The following is a 21,670-nucleotide window of genomic DNA, read 5'->3' on the forward strand; positions in this document are numbered from 1 at the left end:
TAACAACAACAACAACAACAACAAAAATCCATTCATGGTAGCAGCAAAAATGTGTGCTACTTAGACATCAACTTAACCACAGAAATGAAGCACCTATAGACACAAGATAGAAGTAGTTCAGTAAATTACCTGAAAAAAGATAAAGCCACACAAACAGAGGCTACATTTTCCAACAACAACATATGTATGTATGTATATGTATATATATTTAAATGTCAATTATTCAAAAATTAATATTCGGTGTAATACATATCCAAGAAAATTTTGAATATGATTATATGCAGACATGGCAAAATGATCATAAAGCTATTTCTTTAGGAAAACTGAAGAGGGTATTTAGCCCCAAAACACTGGCTAGTTTCACCATTCCCCACCTCCCTCGAGAAGCACCAGATTCAGAAGAATTTGGGGAAAGGTGTAAAACACCTATCTGGGACAGAGAATCTTTTGTTTTCAACTTGCATAAAAGAATTAGTTCTGACTTTTGAAGCTGGTCTAACACGAATCTCAAACGCTGTCAAAGAAACGCTTAGACCATGCTCGCTTATAAATACGGATTTGAAAATACCAAATGAATTTGTTAGCAAGTTAAACATAAGCACCCTACAAACAACAAAAGGGTTTTCCCAGGAAAATATGTTACTATCCCAACAGTTCAAATAAGTGGGAGTTCCTTGTGTTTTTTTAAAGATTTTTATGTATTTTATTATAGTTGATTGGCAACATTCTGTCAACTTCTGCTGTACAGCGAAATGACCCAGTCGTACGTGTACACATACGCATTCTTTTTCTCACATTAGCCTCCGTCATGCTCCATCACAAGTGACTAGCTATGGTTCCCTGTGCTATATATACAGCAGGACCTCACTGCTTTTCCACTCCGAAGGCAACAGTTTGCATCTACTGACCCCCAATTCCCAGTCCATCCCACTCCCTCCCCTTCCCCCTTGGCAACCGCAAGTCTTTGTTTTGTTAAAAGATTTTTTTAAAAGGTATTTGATACATTTCAGCGTTTATTTCTGGTAACTACTTTCAGAAAATTGGACCCAGAATCTTTTATTACAGGAAAGGATGAACAATTAGAATTCAGTATGAAACCTAACAGGAAAAAAAAAAAAGAAAAAAAACTAGTGAAATATGAATTTAAGACTGAAAAACAATGTCTAGAGTTAGACCTTTTTCTTTTTCTTTTTTTGAAGCAAGGGGTGGGGTGTGTGAGCCCACATCATGCAAAAATGAAGAGAAACAGACTATGTATATATATTAGCAAAGAAGCCTCAAACCTGCCATCCTTCTCCACTAGCTGGCTACTTGGATTCTGAAGAGAGTATTTAAGAGCATGTGGACATTAGATCCGCTTAATTAAGTGTCCAGAGAGACAGGGGTAGACCTGGGGTACGTGGAAGTCACAGCCTTGACATCCAAAACAACAAGCAGAGGATCAGCCTCTAGGAAGCGTGGAGAGGAAGAAGGCGTGAACCTGGCTAAGGAGCCCACGTGGGGGGCTCAGAGCAGAGGGCTGGAGAAAGCCATGCACCGAGGCCAAGAGAAAGATTTCTCAGCTGGCAGAGGCCACCGCAGTGTTTGTCCCAGAGCTCCAACAGCGGGGACAGCACCCCGCCCCCAGACCCATGCCCGCCTGTGCCTGGAGGACAGCCTCCCACAGGCTGCCGCAGGCCCTGGCTGGACCACGGGTGATGCTCACGGGAGACTCTCTGCAGATGGCCCTTCCCTGGGGCCCCCTGGGGCCCCCCTCCTCCGCCTCGCCCCGCTGGGTTCAGCCTCACTGACCCTCCGGCTCCTCTGCCTCCCCCTCCACTTCCTCTCCGCTCCGTTCTCCCAATAAAAGCCTGTGTGTAGATCCCCCTTGGCGTTTGCTTCCCAGAGGACCTGGATTTACACACAGTTAGTGTCCTGTTCACATTTCAATTTAACAAAAAAGAATACAATTAAAAAACAAAATCTTTAGGAGTTCCCAGTGTGGCTCAGCAGTAACAAACCAACGAGGATCCTTCTGGATGCAGGTTCGATCCCTGGCCTCACACAGTGGGTTAAGGAGCCTGCGTTGCTGTGGCTGTGGTGTAGGCTGGCAGCTGCAGCTCTGATTCAACCCCTAGCCTGGGAACCTCCATATGCCAAGAGCACAATTCTAAAAAAAATTAAATTCAAGAAAACTTTGAAAGGGCCCGGCACTTGCCCCACAGATATCACTTTCGGTGTCGCCGAGCCGGGCTGGAGGCGATGCCTGGGAGAGGACCAGGCCGGGCTCCTGTCCTGAAACACGGGAGGGGTGGGGGCCCAGACACAGCGCTAAGGGAGGGGTTTGTTTTCGAGATGGCACCCGGTGGGTAGGCTCCCCACCATGACTGGACTCCCCTCCCCTGAGAGCAGACCTGGCTGAGGGACCCTCAGGCTGGGAGGCAAAGGGGTGTGGGGATTTAAGAGCAGCTCCTCTTTCCTTATAGCTCTGAGGGTGAGGGTGGGCCTGGTGGTGGCAGAGCTGCAGGCTCGTTGAGAGGAATTGGCTGCAGGGCTGGAGGCTGGAGGTGGGGGCAGTGAACACATCCCAGAATAGCTCAGTCTGCAGGTGGTCGTGGCCGCAGGCCCCCTGGGGAGGCAGGTGCAGTGGAGGTCTTTCTGCAAAGACCTAGGGCCTTGCAGAGAAGGGGGGGGGGTGAGGAGAAGCCTGGAAAGGTGGGTCAGCCGCTCTCCTCCAGATAAGGTAGTGGGGAGCTCCCTGGTGGCTCAATGGGCTAAGGATCTGGCTTTATCCCTTCTGGGGCCTGGGGTGGATCCCAGGCCTGGGAACTTCCGCATGCCTGGGGGCATGGGCAAAAAAAAAAAAAAAAAGAGAAAAAAAATGGGAGTGGGCTTTTGCACACAGGAGGAAGAGAGAATGCACGAATGGAGACAGGCTGTCTAGTGCGCGAGGGTTAAGGCCGGCCCCCACACAATCACCCTCAGCCTATGCCTATGGCGTTGGTTCTTCGTTCAGAACGAAAGAGGCATCAGCCATTTCAGGCTGTTCTCGCAGAAGTCACTGCTGAAGATTTTGAGGAGAGGTAATTCAATAAGATCTCCTGAATGTACTTGCGGTTACTGAAGGGGAAGCGGGGAGAGGCATAAACTGATTGTCTGGGATTAACGGACACACAATCCCATATAGAAAATAGATGACAAGGACCTACTGACAGCACAGGGAACTCGAGGCAACAGCCTGTCATAACTTCTAATGATAAAGAGTCAAAAAAAGAATATAAGTATATCTGTGCATGTATAACCCAATCACTTTCCTGGACACCTCAAATGAGCATCGTATTGTGTATCACCCATCTTTCAAAAAAGTTCTCACAACTCTGAATTTCTCTCTTCTCCCTTTGTACGCAGGGTGAACACCAGGGCTAAAGTAGAGCTCTTTCCTTATGTATAAAGTAGGCGTCTATGAAACCTTTCTGAAAGGCATAAGGGAAACGTACACGTTGGTGGCACCAGATTTTTATCCTTCAAGTTTTCACAAACAAAGTATTGGTAGATAAACAAACAAAAAAACATTAAGGCCTTCAACGTGATATTAAAACATCAACAAAACATCAAATTTTCTGATAGGTCTTTACAAGGATCTAAATCATTCTTAGAGCAAGAGACTCAAAGCTACAAATTTGATCATATTTTGCTTTTATTTTAAAATTCCATTAACATGAGTATAGGTTTTCCTGGCTCCTTGAACCTGGAGTCAGTGCGCTTTTGCTTCCTGAATGCAAATATAACCATTCATTTCAACAAAACATTTATACAACATAGAAATGCAGGGCAGCCCAATTCCCTGTTATAGGAAGAGGCTGCCGGAAGCAAACAGCAGAAATCCTTGACCTAGAGTGCGGGCGCACAATTTATTTGTTTACAGGAAGATGCCACTGGTTTTATAACTGTTCACCATCTCCCGATACAGGACAGAGCAGCAAGCTCTCCTGTGCAGCAGGCAGGATTCTGTCCCATTTGCTATGAGATAAATGCCTCTGGGAGTCACCGCGACCATTCCTAAAACATCAGTGGGGTCAGAGCAGCTGATGCCGGAAAAGCAAGCCGGGCTTCGTCACCACGCAGCGGGTGGATGCGCCGGGAACGCTGCGGCGCAGGTGCTTTCCTCGCAGGTGGAAACCAGCTCAGCGCCCCCATCCTTCCCCAGCCGGAATCACCTGTGCTGCGGTCTTTCTCTGCGCAGGGTCTGGATTCCGGCCAGCAGGGTCCCTGTCGGAGGTCCGGAGGTCCGTCCAGATCCTAGCGCCTTGTCTTCCACTTCAAGGGCGAAGGGAGGACGCCGGGAGGGGAGGGAGGGGTAGCCGCCGGAGCCGAGTCAAGCTGCCCGTTCAGGGCCGGGCCGGGGCCTGGAGGAGGTAAAATGTCTGGAAGAAGAGAAGAGTCAAAGCCTCGGAGGGCCAGGAGCTATTTTTAAAAGGAGTCACATGACTCCCTGGAATCATAGAAAGACTGGATTGTCGTGCAGAGGACACTTGGAGGTCAGCGTGTTGATTTCCAAGAGACGCTGGCTGCCAGAGTTTGGGCTGCATTGCTTGGGAGAGAAAAATGGTCTCCAGACAGCAGGGGCAATGATGCTGCCTGCTGGCCGGTGAGACCCGCGGGGCTCTGGCCCTTTGCTGTGGTCTACTGTCAGGAGAATAGGTGGGTAAACGAAAGGCTAAGAGCTGTGACTCGGCCTCAGAATGTTCTGCCTCTTGGCCTGTGGTCCTGCAGGCTGCTAGGAGGCCGAAAGCCCACCCATGGGCAGCCTAGCGGGGTCTCTCTTCCAGACTTCACCCGTGGGGCAGCTCCAGCCTGTAACATGCGAGGGAGGGGCCGTCTTGGCTGATGCAAGGTGCCTTTTGCTGCCACGGCCATCAGGCTGCATAATCCCTTCTTCTGACTCTTAAATTTCACTCTGATGGCTCACCTACAAATGCATCTAGCACCTGATTTTATATTTTTTTTCTTTTCGGTGAGCGAGATCTTGAGCTTTCTCTGGATAAGATAGCGTGCAGATTACACTTTGGCACGAGCCAAAGACTCAAGACTGAGCGCTACCTGACACGGAGACATTCAACTCGCTTCTTTCCTCATAGGCCCAACCCACCTCTCCATCCTCATCTTCAACCATCTTCCAGAGACCTTCCTTCTGTCTAAAGATAATGTGCAACTTACATGTCTTCTCCCCCAGGTCCCCCTCCCCTCAAACACTTCATTTCCCCCCAAGAGCAAAGCCGGTGAGAAAAGCGGTATTTTATCTGCCTTCCTTTCTGGGTTCCAGCCTGTCAGTAGGTTATAATTCCATAGACTTCCTGTGTGGCACATTGGTTAAGGATCCTGCATTGCCACAGCTCTGGCTTGTGTTCGATCCCTGGCCCGGGAACTTCCAAAGGATGTGGCCAAAAAAAAAAGAAAAAAAGAAGACATTAAAATTCCAGCTTGAATCAGCTGCTGTGTTATCAGGTGTCTGGGTTTGGTTACACACACATTTAATTAAAGCATCTTTAAGATATTGATTTCAGTCACGGATGAACTTGTGAATATGATTGTTTCAAAAACAGAGCCTTGTAGCAATTTGCTAGACATTCACCCCTATCGATTTTGATCAATTAATATTGAGAACAGCAACGAATTCTCCTAATGAACTCTGAGCGTGCCGCTGATTTCACATACATTCCTAAATGGCACCATGAATGACTGCCACACGTTCGCTGAAGTCGGTTTAGTTGGGTCCACAGCTTTGGCTGGTCCATAGTCCAGACCTCACAGAAACAGAGCTAAGCTTCCTTGGACAAAGACTCATTTCTAGCGGATCTCACATCAATCTTCAGTGCCTTCTGCCTGTTTTTCATTTGCTCCAAGACGACCACCTTAACAGCTGTTCTAGAAATTTGCTGTGACTCAAATGGCAAGACTATCACTCAATAAATCCTGCAGTTTACTTACGTTTGAAAATAGACATACTTTTTCATCTTAATTTATTTTGACGCCTCTGCATTTGAAGAGAGAAACCCATTCACCTATGAGTTGAACCAGTTCTTTGGATTAATTTTAAACAGAAGAAAAATTAGTTAATTTTGTCCACTTCATTTTGAACTTTACCCTCTGACACGCTTCCTCAGGGTGTGATCCGTGCTTTTTTATGCTGCCCCAGAGATGAAAGAAAACAATCCTGGGTTACCCATGGTCTCTGTCCAAAAATAGCACACTTTTATTTTTCCCTGAACTTTTCAAAATCTTATTAATGAGTTGACCTGTGGGATGGGTGTCATTGTGAATTTCATTCTTCAAGTTTGTTCCTTCAAAGATTTGGGGGAAAACGTAGCTGATGAGAAATGCCTTAATCTACAAGTTGTGTCTTCATGAATAGAATCCTCGGGATACCAGGAATTCAAGCGGCCAGGCTCTGCGCTTCACCCAGCTTTAGCCGGAGCACCTCTGCTTGTTCTGTCTTGATATTACTTTTCGTGTAATATTACTTTGGGAGAAGAAACGTCATCTTCCACCCAGGCCAATCATTTCAACCCTCACCTTTGGCCATCCTCCTCCCCTCTTTCCTGTTCTCCTCCGCATTGGTTACTAAGGCAGTGTAACCTTGTTTATTTTACTTACTCCCTCCCTCCCTCCCCACTGCAGGGTGAGCTCCCACACACAGGGCCTTTTGTCTGTTTTGCTCATTGCTATCCTCCCAGCACCTCGAAGAATGCTAAGCCTGTGGTGGATTCAGGATATACTACTGGTGGCTCAGCCTCCGCAAGTAGATCTACCATCCCTACCCACAGCCCAGCCTCCGTCCCATGCCCCGCCCCCATCCCTGCCCCCTCCATCCTCGCGCACAAAGAGGACCGCAGGCCCCACGCCTGCGCACACGGCTTATGGCAACAGCCCACCTGCGTGGGAGGGAGGACGAAGAGCTGCACACAGGGCAGTTGGCAGCCCGTGGCTTTCTCCCCACAAAGTCCTGCAGATGCCAGACTCAGTGTGGGGCATGCCCATCACGCATTGACTTGGAGGCGGCTCGTCTGAGAGCTACGCCTTAGTGCTTGCAGTCCCAGGTCTGAAGTTAAGAGTGTTCAACAACTATTATGTGTAAAAGGAGTAGGTACCAACCTCGAAGCGGAGGGAGGCTACAGCCGCGGAGGTTGAGTCACTCGTGACCACGCGGGGCTGCTCTCTTCAGAGCCGTCATCTCTTTATATGGGAGCTTGGAGGCTGGTTTAATTAAAGTTATCTGAATAACGTACCGTACGCCAGATGTTCATCATAAATATAATGTAGCTTATGTAATGTTATGCCATCATGGAATATATTGGAATGGTTGTGATTATCCATTATTACCCATCATAAATCTAAATTTATTTCACTGTTTTTAGGCATTAAGCTTTTCTCAACCACTATAAATTAGCTTAGTATTTGAACTTTGCCTTTTGCTGAAGTTTTTCCAATAGAGATAATTAAAGACCTCTTTTGGCAAAATTAGTTCGTGTTTTTCCATTAGAATTAAACACACACATGGGATCCTACAGCCTATGATATGGGTGTTTATGATGGACAGTTTAAAGTACAAAGATCAGTTAAACAGTTTTTCTCTTTCTACTGCTTCCCCATAATGCCCCAGGGTAAAAACTCTTCATTTCGTTCTGTAAACTCTTTCTCTCCATAGTTAAGTGGTATTTTTAATATCTTTGGAAAAGAGTAGATTGCCTAAATTTTTCAGAATTAGAACACCTTGATGTCTTAATTAAAAACCTTTAGTCTATGGAGAAGCCCCATCTCTCTTCTTACAACTGTGACAGGGAGTCTCCAGCCGAGGGACAGAATTTTCTCCTGAGAAGGACTGGGAGTGGCAGGCTTAATGGCAGTGCAGGTGTAGGGGGCCATTGATTTTTCTTAAAGATGCTTTTTCTTTAATTATTTCTTAAATTTTATGAAAGTATAGTTGATGTACAATGTCGTGTTAGTTTCACATGTAGAGCACATTGATTCTGTCATACACACACACACACACACACACACACACAATGTACCTATTTACATATGCACATGCTTTTGCAGATTCTTGTTCCCTACAGGTTATGGAGAAATATTTCCCTGTGCTGTACAGTAGGCCCTTGTTGTTTACCTATTTTATATACAGGAGGGTGTGTGTCTGTTAATCCCAAACTCCTCATTCATCCCTTCCCTCCTCCCCTCTTTGGTAACCATAACTTTGTCTTCTATGGCTGTGGGCCTGTTTCTGTCTTGTAAATACATTCATTTATATCTTTTTTTAAAAGAAATTTAAAAAGAAAAGAAAAAAAAAGACCTCCTCAATTGAGATACTGTTCTGTTAAATAACAACAATAACAAAAAATATATTATCATATCTTGGCTTCTCTTTTGTCACAAAACAAAGCTGTTTAGCTCCTGTACATGCCTGGAGAGCATGGGCACCAAATAAAGCAGTTCTAAATAAATGGATAGATCAGAGTATCCTAAAATCAAAAAAGGATGTATTTTCATAGGAAGCACACATGCTTTTTAGGCTTCTTTTAGTGTCTGGGAGCAGGGGTGCAGCCTGCAATCCCCTAAATTCACAGTCAGTCTGTCCCTGCAGGGAGCTGACTGGTCTGTTCACCCCAGAAGCTTCACTCCCCTGACTCTGGGGCAGACCAGGGCTGAAGCTCCTTCTTGAGAATTAGACTATTAATTAAGCAGCTTAAATATTATGTTCAAGGACTCAATTAGACATCCGAGTATAAATATGAAGGTGTTTTGATATAAGATCAGGAACAAGACAAGGATGTCCGCTCTTGCCACTACTCTTCAACATAGTTTTGGAAGTCCTAGCCATGGCAATCAGAGAAGTAAAAGAAATAAAAGGAATCCAAATTAGAAAGGAAGAAGTAAAACTATCACTATTTGCAGATGACATGATACTATACCTAGAGAATCCTAAAGACTCTACCAGAAAACTGCTAGAGCTCATCCGTGAATTTGGCAAAGTCATAGGATACAAAATTAATGCATAGAAATTGATGGCATTTCCATAGACTAACAATGAAAGAGCAGAAAGAGAAATTAGGGAAGCAATCCCATTTACCATCTCATCCAAAAGAATAAAATACCTAGGAGTAAACCTACCTAAAGAGACAAAAGACCTGTACTCTGAAAACTATAAGACACTGATGAAGGAAATCAAAGGTGACACAAATAGATGGAAAGATATACCGTGCTCATGGATTGGAAGAGTTAATATTATCAAAATGACTATACTACCAAAGGCAATATACAGATTCAATGCAATCCCTATCAAATTACTAAGGACATTTTTCACAGAACTCGAACAAAATAGTTTAAACTTTGTTTGGAACCGCGAAAGACCCAGAATAGCCAAAGACATCCTGAAAAAGAAAAATTGAGCTGGAGGAATCAGGCTCCCAGACTTCATACTATACTACAAAGCAACAATAATCAAAACTGTATGGTACTGGCACAAAGACAGAAATATAGATCAATGGAACAGGATAGAAAGCCCAGAATTCAACCCACACACCTACAGCCAACTCATCTATGACAAAGGAGGCAAGAATATACAATGGAGAAAGGACAGCTTGTTCAATAAGTGGTGCTGGGAAAATTGGACAGCCACATGGAAAAGAATGAAATTAGAACACTCCCTAACACCATACACAAAAATAAACTCCAAATGGATTAAAGACCTAGATATAAGACCTGACACTATAAAACTCCTGGAGGAAAACATAGGCCACACACTCTCTGACATAAACGACAGCAACATCTTCTCAGATCCACCTCTTAGAGTATTGACAATGAAAACAAAAATAAACAAATGGGACCTAATCAAACTTAAAAGTTTCTGCACAGCAAAGGAAACCCTAAACAAAACAAAAAGACAACCCACAGAATGGGAGAAAATCTTTGCAAGTGAATCGTCTGACAAGGGATTAATCTCCAAAATTTATAAACAACTTCTGCAGCTCCATACCAAAAAAACAAACAAGCCTATCAAAAAATGGGCAGAAGATCTAAACAGACAGTTCTCCAAAGAAGACATACAGATGGCCAAAAAACACATGAAAAGATGTTCAACGTCACTCATCATTAGAGAGATGCAAATCAAAACCACTCTGAGGTACCACCTTACACCAGCCAGAATGGCCATCATCCAAAAGGCTACAAACAGTAAGTGCTGGAGAGGGTGCGGAGAAAAAGGAACCCTAGTACACTGTTGGTGGGATTGTAAATTGGTGCAACCACTGTGGAAAACAGTGTGGAGATGCCTCAGGAAACTAAACATAGAACTACCATTTGATCCAGCAATCCCACTCCTGGGCATCTATCCAGAGAAAACCATGACTCGCAAAGACACATGTACTCCAGTGTTCATTGCAGCACTATTTACAATAGCCAAGACATGGAAACAACCTAAATGTCCATCGACAGAGGAGTGGATCAAGAAGAGGTGGTACATATACACAATGGACTATTACTCAGCCATTAAAATGAATGAAATACCAGCATTTTTAGCAACATGGATGGACCTAGAAACTATCATGCTAAGTGAAGTCAGCCATACAATGAGACACCAACATCAAATGCTTTCACTGACATGTGGAATCTGAAAAAAGGACAGACGGAACTTCTTTGCAGAACAGATGCTGACTCACAGACACTGAAAAACTTATGGTCTCCGGAGGAGACAGTTTGGGGTGTGGGGGGATGTGCTTGGGCTGTGGGATGGAAATCCTGTGAAATCGGATTGTTATGATCATTATGCAACTACAGATGTGATAAATTCATTTGAGTAATAATAAAAAGGGAACATTACATCATCATAAGGGGATCATTTAGAAGGCAATGCAATAGAACCGTTATTTAAAATGGGTATGTGAGTCCTTAGAAAGTTTACAGACATTTTTAGTGACCTTTATGTGTAAAATTAGAACAATTACTATAGCTGTATGTTCACAGCAATGATTACTAACGATTAATAGTTCTACATGGTGTCATGTAAACACACACTCCCTGAGTAGATGATATTAATTGAACAAATAATTGGTGGTGGTGGTTATAAAACCTACATTTACGTCGAGGGGTGACTTTCTCTCCAGAAAGAGTGAGGTAAAGTCAAATTATAATACTCTTAAATTATTTGATTTTAAAAGTATTTTAAATTTTCCTCAGAGTCGGTATGATAGGCAAATGTATTTAAATTTTTTAAACAATTTCCTCACTGTAATCTCCACAGAAACTGCAAAGATTAAATATAATTGATATTGGGTCTTTTATGTTTTCAAACAATGTCTAGATGTGGCCAGATTAGGGCAGAATTGGATGCTGGAAGGTCCTGACTCAGAGACCAGTGCTCTGATATTGCAGAACCGCCCCAGGTCATCAGAGCTCTCCTCGCCTCCGGAATTCGCTGGTGCCTAATCACCACAAACTCAGTGCCTGAAAACAGCACCCTCATGAGCTTACCATTTCATAGGTCCAAGGTCCAAACTGGGTCTCTCTGAGCTAAAATCATAGCACCTGTACCTCTGCATTTAGTGGAGGCCCGGGGGTGGGGCTTGAACCCATCACCTAACCCTAGGTTGGCACCCTTGCGGGCATCATTTCCAAGTGGTTCTCGCCTTCCCTTCCTTTGAATCGTTGCTCAGATAGCATCTTCTCATCTCCTGTTTTCTTTCCAGCCTATATAAAATTGCATTCTTTTACTCAGCGTTTCCTCGTCGTACTTCTGCTGCATTATCTCGTAATTCTTAGCACTGTCTAATAGATGGCATGTGTCTTACTGATTTGTGGTGCTTATTGTCTGCCTTTCCTGTAGAAGATAAGCTCTGTGACGGCAGGTGTTTCTGTTGCGTTTGGGCTCGGTTGTGAGTGTCTGTGTTGTTGTTGTTTCTCTTCATTGCTTTATATTTAATGGCCAGACAAATGACCAGGCGCACGGTGGAAGCTCAGTGAATATTTGTTGAAGGAAAAAAGAGATGAAGGCTGCAGTTCTCTTATTATTTACGGTCGTCTGAAAATACCTGCATATTTGTGAATTCTATGAATCAGACCCTCATGGATGAGCCACACACCTGACTCTGCGGCTGGGCACTGCGGATTCCAAAGCGAGCAAGATGTGGTCTCTGCCCTCACAGACTGTGTGTTCAGTCCAAACATGTTCAGGCCAAAGGATCCAGTGGGACGGCCTCTAACTCTCTACATCCTTTTGATTCTCTCAAGCTTCATCTGCCTGTGAATATTGAGTCCATGTGCCTTCAGGAGAGAATGAAAACCTTCTCCAGATGTTCTTGGCAGTTTCAGAGGCCACCATATTTTCATCCGATTTGAACATATTTTTCTATATGAGGACAAGGAGCCCTAAGTAGAGGTTCTTAAAATTTACCTAACAGCTGTACCATCTCATCAGATAAGATCATGGCCAGAATCTGTTTGTTCCAAATGGGAAGCTGATATATGTGTGTTTCTCTTTCTTCGTCCGTATCCTCTTTGTTGAGGTTCAGAGATTCAGATTTTAAATGCTTAGCATCTCTCATCCATGACTGGAAGCCAGTCAGAAATGGACCAAACACACCTGTCAATCAGGAGAGTCAGAAAAATACAACCTATTCTTGATGGTTTTGTATGGGGTTTTGCATCAGTGAAAGAGGATGCTGGCAGGAACCGGCGTCCCCTCCATGGAATATGCTTGACTTTGAACCAGTCCCGGTATCACCATGCGATGCTTTCTAGCCCAGGAAAATGTTGAGGGAACATTTGCCAAGAAATCTCCCAGGACATAAAGAATGGTTTGCAGATGTTAAAACATAAATTTGAACCTAAATTATTTCCATTGGTTTCTGTCTGCTTTACAATCAACATACGAAGGCCTCCCCCACCAAGGATCACCTCTTCATTTACCAGCAAAGTTTGTTTCTTCTCTTTCCTCTTGGGGACCCAGACCACTTACAGGAGAAATGACAGTTAAGGAAGCAAATGACGCCCCCTTGGGCGCTGCGTTCCTGCCCCATCAGCCATCCCATTTCTTAGCAAGAAACTGAGTGAACTTCTAGGAAGTTATTTCCAGAAATAACAATATTGAAATTTAACCTGTACCTTCTGTAGTCTTTCATTTTTTTTGAACGTTAAGTACCCCAGTGTGCCGAAGAAAACTAATAATTTTTCCCTTAATCCCAGATATGAAGTAGCTACGCTTTTCCCATAAGATTAATGAGGTAAGTTCATGTAAAGTTTATGGATTCAGCAAAAACCTGGCAGGAAAATCAGGAACACATTTAATGTGATGTGTCATTAACAATGACACCCTGTCTGATAGGGTGATTGTTGGGTTCTGAGAGCTGAGTTACTTTGCCAAGGAGCAGAACTCAAGGGCTGTGAGAAAGAAAGAAAGAAAGAAAAAACAAAGAAAGAGGAGAAATATGTTCCAATCGGACAGATTGGATGGGTCGAGACAGGAATGTAAATACATAACAGCTGTAGTAAATATTTCACACGCAAGAATGTGTGAAAACAGCTCAGATATGAAGCTATTATTGCCACTGGAGAAATAGACACATGTAAATAAATAGTTTACAGCACCAGTAGGTCATGGATTATACAAAGTCACCCAGGAAAATATTTACGTGCATGCAAGATTATTATAATGCTAATGAGACATTTGTGTTTTAAATTTTGTAGTTAATCTAATGCAAAATGATATAAGTCAATTTAAACTATAGGGCCAGCGAGGAAAACTAAGACGCTGCTGTAAATACAGAGCTCTCCAATCATGTTGTTACCCAGTGACAATGACGCCAGGATCCCGGGCAACCTGGGAGAAGACAAAGTGCCCTGGCTCTGACTGTTTCTCCCCAGGCTTCTGCTCAAGGACAGGAGACAGGAGAGCAGTAACCATGTCCTCCATCATTTTGAAGCACTGTCTCGGGAGACAATGAGATCCCTGCGGGGGTAAAAGTTAAAGATAACCATTGTGTGTCGTGAAGGCTGAACCTCAGGTTTTAAAATCTTCATTCTGCTAGAGCCCCAAACCATTTATTGATTTTTTAAAAAAATAAAGAGTGGAAGTGCCCATCACAGCTCAGCAGTGGCAAACCCGACTAGTATCCATGAGGTCTAGGGTTCGATCCCTGGCCTCAATCAGTGGGTTAGGGATCCGGTGTTGCAATGAGCTGTGCTGTAGATCGCAGACCAGGCATGGCTAGGATCCCGAGTTGCTGTGGCTGTGGCATAGGCTGGCAGCTGCAGCTCCAACTCAACCCCGAGCCTGGGAACTTCCATATGCCGCAGGTTCAGCCCTAAAAAGACATTAAAAAAAAAGAATAATTGGCTATGTTTATGATATTTAGTTGAAACAATGCTTGATAATTTATTAAAAGCAACATGCAATCAAAACCAGAGTACCAGTGCCAGATGAGAGACAAGAGTTTTAGCCTGCATTTCCTGTGGCCATATTGGATCACAGATTAGGTTATTTTGCCAAATTTCCTGGGCAGGTAAGTTGGAACAACTTTGCTTGTGAAGACAGTTGTATTTCCAGCTGCCCTCCCAGAGCCCACCTGTATATCTGCAGCTCTTCCTTCTTTAGCCTCTTTGATGCTCGCCTGTGACAAGGCTTTGCCTCTCCTGGCTGCTTCGAAAACATGAGGCTTCTTTCTTTCATCTTAGGACCCCTTAATTTTGTGGAATCATCAACCGACTCTTTGCAAATGAACTGTTGTTTTCCTTCTGTTGGGGGCTGGCCCACCAAGAGCTATGTTCCAGTTCTACCTTCTGGTGCCCGTGAATGGGCATTATTGGAAATAGGGTCTTTGCAGAGGGAATCATGTTAGAATGAGGTCAGAGTGGGAATCCCATTGTGGCTCAGTGGGTTAAGGACCCAATGTTGTGTCTGTGAGGTTGCAGGTTCGAGCCCCAGCCTCGCTCAGTGGGTTAAGGATCCAGAGGTGCTGTGAGCTGTGGTGTAGGTCACAGATGCAGCTCAGATCTGGCATTGCTGTAGCTGTGGTGTAGGCTGGCAGCTGCAGCTTCAATGCAACCCCTCGCCTGGGAACTTCCATAGGCTGTAGGTACAGCCATCAAAAAAAAAAAAAGAAAAAAAAAAGAAAGAATGAGGTCCTAATGGACTAACGGGCCCAAGCTGGGGTCCTCTTAGGAAGGGCTTTTGTGAAGATTCGGGCACACAGGGAGAGCTGCAGGCGCTGGCCTGGGAGAGATGGGAGTGATACAGCTGCAGCCAAGAGGGCCCAGGGTGTCAGGAGCCACCAGAAGGAGCCACCACACTCAACGGCAGACCTTCGGCCTCTAGAACAGTGAGCATAAATTCATGCTGTTTTAAATCACCCAGTTTGCAGTACTTGCTACAGTGGCCATAGGAAGCTCAAACACCCTCTGCGTCTAAAGCCGGCACCAGAGGGGGTCACCCCCGTCCACGGACGCCCCAACTGGAAGCAATTGTCCCAGGCTAGAGGGGACACACCAAATGCAAGGATGGAATTCCCAGGCAGGAAGGGGCTAACTGTTCCGTGGGGAGGAGAAGGGGAAAGGCTGTGATCCACCTGCAGGCAGGAAGACGTGCCTGGGAAGCGGCGCTGCAGGAAGTCGGAAACGAAAATCAAAGCTTTCTGCGTCAGGTGAAGAATAAGCCTAAAAAGGGACATGTCAGGTATGGCGTGTAGACAATGTTAATTTTGATCAGCCAACGACTAAGGAAGAAAATGGGGAAAATTGGGATTCTTTTTCTGGCCGCAGTCCCGGTTCCCAGGTCAGGGACTGAATGTGCAGCACAGCAGTGACCAGAGCCATGCGGCAGCCAAGCCAAATCCTTAACCAGCTGAGCCACCAGGGACCTCCAAATGAGGGCTCTTCTCTTTCTGGAACTAAAATCACTGATATTTTCTTATGCCCGTATCTTTTATTGTAAAGGCAGGGAAACTTAATGGAAGTTACATATGGAGGAGTACTTTTTATGGATCCGTTCTAGTAAAATAAAAGTAATCCAAGACCTGTGATGAAAACATGAAAACTCAAGAACATGCCAAATATTGTTGGAGAATAAAGCAGAGTTTCTTCCTTACCCTCATTCTGTTAAACTATTATCCGATATTGAGCACAGCCTCTTAGTATTTCCCAGGCCTTCTTTTTTTTTTTTTTTTTTTTACAAATTCACTTAAATTGAAATGGTATTGATGACAGTCTCTTTGGCGGGAGACCTGTAGTCAGAAATCTCTTTTCTAATTCCGATTTGCCCCATCGATGTGGAAAGCACAGGAATTCACAAGCACCGCCCCCTCCTCAAATCCCATCTCCGTCCAAAGAAGGGAAACAGAGCCTCCCTGTTACCTGCGTTCTGTGTCCGACTCCAGAGATGTTGAGAGGATAAAGTGATCACACACGCAAAAATCCTGGAGCTCCTCAGAAGTAATCTAATTGGCCTCCTTAGAAGGTTTATTGAGAGGATAAAGGGAACTCGGATTTCTGTGAAGTGTTGTGAGCATCTCTGAAGAAAGGAAGCCGTATTTTCAGTTGCTCTCATCCTGTGTATTCATATGCAGGAGAGTTCAGCTCAAGTGTGTCTCTTACTTTGTGGTGATGAGAAAAGTCCTCTGCCGCCTTAGATGTGAGGCTCATCTTGTGATTGTACCAATCAGTGAAGCCTCCCGTTCCTGATATCCTTAAACTTCCATTTGAAATAGAGATGGGAGGACAGGCTTTCGTTGTGAACCTGATAGCGCTGCTATCACAAGTCTGTTTGCGATGCCCACCTAAAAATAAAAACCAGGAAGAGCGAAGAGCAGGGGCTCATTGTTTGTAGCATTGTTGTTTAAAATGTCAACAGGGTGCCCTGCTGGGGTCCCCCTCAGGGTGACAGGACCGTCTGCATTGGACTGGCCGCTGGCCATCTGTCTGCTCCCAGGCAGTTGATCTGTTCAAGGTAGAGGCAGCCCCCTCGGTGGCTTCTGGTCACATCCCAGTCTGACTCCAGTCTGATCCAGTGTCCTTCGCTGCTTCTGGATCAATCCTAGCCTGATGGCCACAGCTCTGCCTAGCTGTTCTTTTTTTTCTTTGCATGCAACCAGTTCAAGACATCCCTCCATCTTTGCGTTTGTCCAAAGTCCTGTCAGCCCTCTGAGCATGGCAGGAAATACTCAGTCTCCCTCTTGGGTGGGCAGTAGTACCACCACTCAGTCCATTCCATGACCCCTCCAAGTGCCCTAGATTGAACCCAGCCCCATCACCTACTGACCAACCCAGCCACCCCGGGCATGGCACTGGTGGGCACACCCCGTCCCTCCTGGGCCACATCCCTTGTTGGAACCTTGACCTCAGGATCATTCCAGGCAGCAGCCAACTCCTTGTTAAATAGTTTTGGAAATTTATTATAGAGACAGGAGCAAAGTTTGATTATTAATAATGAGACAATGTTGGGATTGCCCTTCGTGATTCAGCAGGTAACGAACCCGACTAGGATCCATGAGGATGCGGGTTCGATCCCTGGCTTCGCTCAGTGGGTTAAGGACACGGTGTTGCCATGAGCTGTGGTGTAGGTCACAGAAGCGGCTTGGCTCCCACGTTGCTATGGCTGGGGCGTAGCCCGGAGGCTGCAGCTCAGATTCAGCCCCTAGCCAGGGAACCTCCAGTTGCAGAGGGTGTGGCCCTAAAAAGCAAACAAAGAAAAAAAAAAAAAAACAGTGTTGCTACAAAAACCGTTCTTCCTTCCCTTCACAGAAACAAGACACAGGATCTTCAGTCTTCATCAGCATTTGGGTCTTCGTGAGTATGTAATAGAAATGGCAGAAAACTGTGCACATAAACTCTTGAAAGTTACCCGTGTCAGTTTATCTTTTGGGAGCCACTTTCCATTGTGATTGATGTGTGATGCATAACAAAGCATGACCGGTAATCACTGAGGCAGCAAATCATGGAATATACACCACACCTGTCCACACCTGTCTATAAGCTTGGAAAAAATGTCCATATTTCTGAAGAATTTCCTTCTTAGTGTTACTATAGTTAAAATAAGACAAAGTATAACTTGAAAATATTTTTGGTAGAAAATTGCAGGAACACAGATGCCAAAAACAAAACAAACAAACAAAAACACTTCAAATACTTTAGAAGAAAATTTAAAATATTATTAGACCTGAAAAGAACCACTTACATACGAGATAGTGACGCCCAGTTGATGGCACATGATGTGCTCCAAATGCTAGCAGCAGCTCAAGGAGAGTAAAAAAACCACCAAAACTTACTTGTAACGCCTCCCACATTTGCATTTGAACCCTCCTTTCCCTAATCCAATTCCATTGCTGTATTTTTTGCCATCAGCAAAATGTTTCTAATGAACGAACATAATTCATTTCTTCCTCATTTGGCCTCTTTTTGTCAACATTGAGGCCATTGCCCTGGAATCAACTTCCTGGACAGTTGGCTATAAGACTTTCCTTGAGTTCACCCCACCGGGTCTAATCTTGACTCGTTCTCAGCCTATTTCTATCCTGTAAGAAAATATCAGTGATGGGCAACGTTAGAGGTTAAAGGAGACAGGTCTTGGTTCAAATTCACACCTGCAACTTACCAGCCCGTGAACATGAGACAGTTGCCTAAAATATATCAGCCTCTCGTCTGCACCTTGCATGTAGTAATGGCTAGGTTAGACCGTTCTTATAGCCAGCGAGGTAGGATATATGAAAACGTTGGAGGAAATCCTGGTATACAGGAAGCCTTCATCAGTGGTCTCATTGGCAGGACTGTCTTATTGCTGTGGTATGTGCTTCTCATTCAAGTGACAGCTCACTGTCTCTGCCTGCATCGCTTCCCTTAGACGGTTAAAAATCTTTGAAAAGAAGACCAGCGGCTTGCTCGCTATATTGTCTGCCATTTCTCTTTTGAGCGACAGCATGGAGGTCCACACAGTGGGACATGCTGATTAGAGAGATGTCCCGCTGAAGACATGGGTAAGTTGTTCAGACCGGACCACCCCTGTCTAAGATGCTCTCCAGCCCTGATTTTGGCCCATGAATGTTTAATGTGCCCAGTCATCTGTCTATATGATAAGACCTTTATTTCTTTGGTCAATGCCTAACAAAAACGTGGCCAAGTCAGGTTCAAGGAGCTTTATGAATTCAGATTTTTCTCTCGAGTTTTGTTCTTTCCTGGAAGTTCTATGGTTTGTTTCAGGCTTGTGCTGCAGAATCCCTAATTCAGAGACCCCCTCCCACGAATCACCATGCGGGGTGCGTGTGGACGCAAACCCCATTGAGTATATGTAACTGAGCTGAGGCCTAGGAGCACTGAGAAAATGGAGCCGATCACTGGGACATAGCACCCCTCAAATCAGGTAGCCAGGTCTCTGTAACCAGCCCTCGCCAAACTCAGAGGCTTCAACAGTAATCACCGTTCCACAGCCATGTGTTTGAGCATCACCGATGGAGCTTAGTCGCAACTGCTGGGTCTTCTGTAGATCAGCTGGGCCTGGCATTCCCCTCCAGGTGTGGCTCAGGTCTGCTCCAAATCTGTTCTTCCTGGGCTCAGGCTAAGCACCCCTGGGCAGTGCATATTGGGTGGATGCTTTCCTTAGAACAAATGGCATCTTCTCACCTTGCCTCTAGGAAGATCCCTTGCCCCAAGTGAGTCCCATGGCTGGGCACCAAGCCAAGGACAGGGAAGTATCCTCTGACCCCCAAATTAACACTCACATGCTAACCCTTTGTGCCAAACCAATGCAAAACATATCACAAAGTTCAGTATAAATGGGGCATGGAGTTCGGAGGGGTAGGAAGTATGAACCTTTCTGAATAACAATCTAATCGAACACATGCCCAAAGATTCTAATGTGTTCAGCTTCTCAGCTTTGAGCGTCAGGAAATGCAAGAAAAGTACCTATGAGCCAAAGGTCTACTTTCATCAGAGACAAAGAATGTCCATAATCTTACTCCTAGGATTAGACTATAATCTTACTCCTTTGGCTTATTTTTTCATAGATCTTGAAAGACATTTTCAATTCTAGTCTTTATACTCTAAAGAAGTTATGATTCTATAAGCTCTCTGCTCCTTTCCATTTATATTTCTAACTCTTTTTCTAAGAAATTTGAAAAGAAGATCATGTTCAAGGGATGTGTGTTTTAAGTAAGGAGATTAGTTCAGTCATCGCTAAATGTTGAAGCAAATCCATCTGAATCTTGATTGAGACATTCTGAAGGAGAGAAGGGAGTTGCATACCACAAGGTTGGATTAATGTAAATTGATTTGTCCAAGGTTATTTGTTTAGATAATGGAGGTAATAGAAGGAGGGCCCCAGGTCTCAGGGAACCGGTGCTCTGAGACGTCCCATCCTGTCATCATGTTCAAAGCAAGTTCACATCAGGGCAACTCCATTTAGGCAGAGAAAATTCAATTAGGATCATTCTGTGGACGGAAGGCTCCCAGTGGGATCCAGGAAGAAATATGGAGCTCTCATTGTCTTAAACTATATGCTAACAAATGAGGTTTCTGGCCCTGTTTTGAGATCATTCTTGTGTGTATATGTGTATGGTCTATAATATTGATGTAATAATGTTAATTAATCTAAGTGAGTTGTGTTTTTATCGTCTGTCTCATTCATACTGTTTGAGTCTGTCTTTTTCTTGTTAGGCAGTACTATGAACTACGTTTCAACCTGGGTCCTCTTTCAGCATCTCTTAGAACATGGATCCTTGTTTCCTGAACTGAGATGTAGGTCAAATAATGTTGCCCCAAACCTAATGATATACTTAGAAGTCTGTTATAACTCTGTGATTCTGATATGGATAATAGTCCTGCTCTGTCATTTGATAATTGTGAAAGTATGTTACTGCACACATATGCACTTACACATGTAATATCAATTATAAAGCAAATACTTATATATATATATATGACATTTACCATACTTATATATATATATATGGTATTTACATGTAATATCAATTATAAAGCAAATACTTATATATATATATATGGTATTTACTTGCAAATGGAAATCAGTTTCCTGTATTTTAAACTAGTTTCCAAAAGTCAATAGAAGAGAACAGTCAAGTTGCAGGAGTGAAGTACAGTTTTTTCTCTGTCATCTTTGATTTTAGAGGCTATAGTGGTTCTTTTGACTTTTTTGTTTTGCTTTTCCTTCTCAGAGTAGCAAATGGGATCCTTGATTAAAACTTCACAAATAAACAGAACCTCTAACAAATAGTATTCTGGGGACTTTTCATTCCTTTGACTCACGGTAAGTCACAATGAAATAATACTAAGTGACAATCAGAGACTTACTCTGAGGGAAATGAATCACATAGAAGGTCAAAACGCTTTCAGTGTGATCACTGCTCTGCCGGGGTGCACTCAGCCCTCGCTAGAGCAGCCACTGTCACCCCAAAGCAGGTGTTCAGTCCCCGTGAGGATTCCTGAGCATTTCAACAGGCTTCCGCCAAGCACCATGCAGCCCTTTTCTGCACCATTATCCTTCACTCGAGAGCATCGAAAACCAAGCTCAGATGGCAATTGTGTAGTTAAGTTTAAAGAAGAGCCAAAGTCCACCACCCATCTTGAATATCTATAAGCTATGTCCAAGGACCAGAAATAAGACAAATACAATGACACCGAGATGAAAACTACAGAAATCTAT

Source organism: Phacochoerus africanus, chromosome 1 (genome assembly GCF_016906955.1).
Source record: "Phacochoerus africanus isolate WHEZ1 chromosome 1, ROS_Pafr_v1, whole genome shotgun sequence".
Taxonomy (NCBI): Eukaryota; Metazoa; Chordata; class Mammalia; order Artiodactyla; family Suidae; genus Phacochoerus; species Phacochoerus africanus.